This window comes from Lithobates pipiens, unplaced genomic scaffold (genome assembly GCF_037356315.1).
Source record: "Lithobates pipiens isolate NorthernLeopardFrog02 unplaced genomic scaffold, aLitPip1_a1.2 Scaffold_8, whole genome shotgun sequence".
Lineage (NCBI taxonomy): Eukaryota > Metazoa > Chordata > Amphibia > Anura > Ranidae > Lithobates > Lithobates pipiens.
Window position 1 is genome coordinate 567,986,579 of NW_027507903.1, and position 5,000 is coordinate 567,991,578.

Genomic DNA, 5,000 nt, shown 5'->3' on the forward strand with positions numbered 1-5,000 from the left:
GAACTCACAGGGGAAGCTGAAGATCATCCAGCAACTAATGGCTTATGCTGCTAGCTTTAAATAGGCCACTGGGCACCAGAAATTGTCACGCATTGTGTGCGCTTTGGCGTACGCACATGCGTACTAGCACATGAAGTTTCTCGGCCGTTCTCGCTCTTCTGCACATTTGCATTGGCAAATATCTATGTGCCAATCTTCTGCAAACCATTCTCTGACAGAGACATCATCTTTTTTTTCCACACCTTTGAAAAAGCCCTTTTGAATTCCTCGGTGCTTTGTTCTTTCTGTGTGATGAAACTAAGGGAAGCATGTCACATAGATGGAAAATGCCTCTGTTGTTCCAGGATGAGTAGACATTGTATCTTGCAAGGTCTGTTGGATGCAGAGCTAAAGATTTTAGCTGGGTGGAATATGGTGGAAGGCAAAAGAGCACTGAAAGCTTGATCTTCCGGTCAATGTTCCATCCATATGGTTTCCTACAAGACCTAAGGGATGAAGAGTAGTGTTTTTCATAGATTAAGGACCCCAAGGCTCACAAAATGGTTAGAGAGTAGTGCCCCGTGTGAGGATCGAACTCACGACCTTCAGATTATGAGACTGACGCGCTACCTTCTGCGCTAACGAGGCCAATTAGTGAAAGTGATATGTGTGTCATAGCTGGCCACCATACTTGGAAGCCGATGGCGGTGGCACATCTTTTTTTCCCTTTGGTTTTCTCTATTTTTCTCAAAACAAGGCAGCTAGTTTTCCCATATGGTCTAGCGGTTAGGACTCCTGGTTTTCACCCAGGCGGCCCGGGTTCCACTCCCGGTATGGGAAATGCAAGTCCTTTTAACGACCCGCACACTCCTAGTGCTGAAACCTCAAAGCTGTTTTTCCATTGTAACCTCCAATCATTCCCTTGTTGTCAAAGTACCAAGGGTCAAAGCCAGGGATGCAGACAAGACAGGTCAAGCCGGGTCAGGACAGGAAATGAAATACTATCAGGAACACAGGAACTCACAGGGCAAGCTGAAGTTCATCCAGCAACTAATGGCTCGTGCACGCGCTTTGGCGTACGTATATGCGCACTGGCACATGAATTTTCACACATGAATAATATCAGGATCACAGGAACTCACAGGGGAAGCTGAAGATCATCCAGCAACTAATGGCTTATGCTGCTAGCTTTAAATAGGCCACTGGGCACCAGAAATTGTCACGCATTGTGTGCGCTTTGGCGTACGCACATGCGTACTAGCACATGAAGTTTCTCGGCCGTTCTCGCTCTTCTGCACATTGCATTGGCAAATATCTATGTGCCAATCTTCTGCAAACCATTCTCTGACAGAGACATCATCTTTTTTTTCCACACCTTTGAAAAAGCCCTTTTGAATTCCTCGGTGCTTTGTTCTTTCTGTGTGATGAAACTAAGGGAAGCATGTCACATAGATGGAAAATGCCTCTGTAGTTCCAGGATGAGTAGACATTGTATCTTGCAAGGTCTGTTGGATGCAGAGCTAAAGATTTTAGCTGGGTGGAATATGGTGGAAGGCAAAAGAGCACTGAAAGCTTGATCTTCCGGTCAATTTTCCATCCATATGGTTTCCTACAAGACCTAAGGGATGAAGAGTAGTGTTTTTCATAGATTAAGGACCCCAAGGCTCACAAAATGGTTAGAGAGTAGTGCCCCGTGTGAGGATCAAACTCACGACCTTCAGATTATGAGACTGACGCGCTACCTGCTGCGCTAACGAGGCCAATTAGTGAAAGTGATATGTGTGTCATAGCTGGCCACCATACTTGGAAGCTGATAGCGGTGGCACATCTTTTTTTCCCTTTGGTTTTCTCTATTTTTCTCAAAACGAGGCAGCTAGTTTTCCCATATGGTCTAGCGGTTAGGATTCCTGGTTTTCACCCAGGCGGCCCGGGTTTGACTCCCGGTATGGGAAATGTAAGTCCTTTTAACGACCCGCACACTCCTAGTGCTGAAACATCAAAGCTGTTTTTCCATTGTAACCTCCAATCATTCCCTTGTTGTCAAAGTACCAAGGGTCAAAGCCAGGGATGCAGACAAGACAGGTCAAGCCGGGTCAGGACAGGAAATGAAATACTATCAGGAACACAGGAACTCACAGGGCAAGCTGAAGTTCATCCAGCAACTAATGGCTCATGCACGCGCTTTGGCGTACGTATATGCGCACTGGCACATGAATTTTCACACATGAATAATATCAGGATCACAGGAACTCACAGGGGAAGCTGAAGATCATCCAGCAACTAATGGCTTATGCTGCTAGCTTTAAATAGGCCACTGGGCACCAGAAATTGTCACGCATTGTGTGCGCTTTGGCGTACGCACATGCGTACTAGCACATGAAGTTTCTCGGCCGTTCTCGCTCTTCTGCACATTTGCATTGGCAAATATCTATGTGCCAATCTTCTGCAAACCATTCTCTGACAGAGACATCATCTTTTTTTTCCACACCTTTGAAAAAGCCCTTTTGAATTCCTCGGTGCTTTGTTCTTTCTGTGTGATGAAACTAAGGGAAGCATGTCACATAGATGGAAAATGCCTCTGTTGTTCCAGGATGAGTAGACATTGTATCTTGCAAGGTCTGTTGGATGCAGAGCTAAAGATTTTAGCTGGGTGGAATATGGTGGAAGGCAAAAGAGCACTGAAAGCTTGATCTTCCGGTCAATTTTCCATCCATATGGTTTCCTACAAGACCTAAGGGATGAAGAGTAGTGTTTTTCATAGATTAAGGACCCCAAGGCTCACAAAATGGTTAGAGAGTAGTGCCCCGTGTGAGGATCAAACTCACGACCTTCAGATTATGAGACTGACGCGCTACCTGCTGCGCTAACGAGGCCAATTAGTGAAAGTGATATGTGTGTCATAGCTGGCCACCATACTTGGAAGCTGATGGCGGTGGCACATCTTTTTTTCCCTTTGGTTTTCTCTATTTTTCTCAAACCAAGGCAGCTAGTTTTCCCATATGGTCTAGCGGTTAGGATTCCTGGTTTTCACCCAGGCGGCCCGGGTTCGACTCCCGGTATGGGAAATGCAAGTCCTTTTAACGACCCGCACACTCCTAGTGCTGAAACCTCAAAGCTGTTTTTCCATTGTAACCTCCAATCATTCCCTTGTTGTCAAAGTACCAAGGGTCAAAGCCAGGGATGCAGACAAGACAGGTCAAGCCGGGTCAGGACAGGAAATGAAATACTATCAGGAACACAGGAACTCACAGGGCAAGCTGAAGTTCATCCAGCAACTAATGGCTCATGCACGCGCTTTGGCGTACGTATATGCGCACTGGCACATGAATTTTCACACATGAATAATTTCAGGATCACAGGAACTCACAGGGGAAGCTGAAGATCATCCAGCAACTAATGGCTTATGCTGCTAGCTTTAAATAGGCCACTGGTCACCAGAAATTGTCACGCATTGTGTGCGCTTTGGCGTACGCACATGCGTACTAGCACATGAAGTTTCTCGGCCGTTCTCGCTCTTCTGCACATTTGCATTGGCAAATATCTATGTGCCAATCTTCTGCAAACCATTCTCTGACAGAGACATCATCTTTTTTTTCCACACCTTTGAAAAAGCCCTTTTGAATTCCTCGGTGCTTTGTTCTTTCTGTGTGATGAAACTAAGGGAAGCATGTCACATAGATGGAAAATGCCTCTGTTGTTCCAGGATGAGTAGACATTGTATCTTGCAAGGTCTATTGGATGCAGAGCTAAAGATTTTAGCTGGGTGGAATATGGTGGAAGGCAAAAGAGCACTGAAAGCTTGATCTTCCGGTCAATTTTCCATCCATATGGTTTCCTACAAGACCTAAGGGATGAAGAGTAGTGTTTTTCATAGATTAAGGACCCCAAGGCTCACAAAATGGTTAGAGAGTAGTGCCCCGTGTGAGGATCGAACTCATGACCTTCAAATTATGAGACTGACGCGCTACCTGCTGCGCTAACGAGGCCAATTAGTGAAGGTGATATGTGTGTCATAGCTGGTCACCATACTTGGAAGCTGATGGCGGTGGCACATCTTTTTTTCCCTTTGGTTTTCTCTATTTTTCTCAAAACAAGGCAGCTAGTTTTCCCATATGGTCTAGCGGTTAGGATTCCTGGTTTTCACCCAGGCGTCCCGGGTTCCACTCCCGGCATGGGAAATGCAAATCCTTTTAACGACCCGCACACTCCTAGTGCTGAAACCTCAAAGCTGTTTTTCCATTGTAACCTCCAATCATTCCCTTGTTGTCAAAGTACCAAGGGTCAAAGCCAGGGATGCAGACAAGACAGGTCAAGCCGGGTCAGGACAGGAAATGAAATACTATCAGGAACACAGGAACTCACAGGGCAAGCTGAAGTTCATCCAGCAACTAATGGCTCATGCACGCGCTTTGGCGTACGTATATCCGCACTGGCACATGAATTTTCACACATGAATAATATCAGGATCACAGGAACTCACAGGGGAAGCTGAAGATCATCCAGCAACTAATGGCTTATGCTGCTAGCTTTAAATAGGCCACTGGGCACCAGAAATTGTCACGCATTGTGTGCGCTTTGGCGTACGCACATGCGTACTAGCACATGAAGTTTCTCGGCCGTTCTCGCTCTTCTGCACATTTGCATTGGCAAATATCTATGTGCCAATCTTCTGCAAACCATTCTCTGACAGAGACATCATCTTTTTTTTCCACACCTTTGAAAAAGCCCTTTTGAATTCTTCGGTGCTTTGTTCTTTCTGTGTGATGAAACTAAGGGAAGCATGTCACATAGATGGAAAATGCCTCTGTAGTTCCAGGATGAGTAGACATTGTATCTTGCAAGGTCTGTTGGATGCAGAGCTAAAGATTTTAGCTGGGTGGAATATGGTGGAAGGCAAAAGAGCACTGAAAGGTTGATCTTCCGGTCAATTTTCCATCCATATGGTTTCCTACAAGACCTAAGGGATGAAGAGTAGTGTTTTTCATAGATTAAGGACCCCAAGGCTCACAAAATGGTTAGAG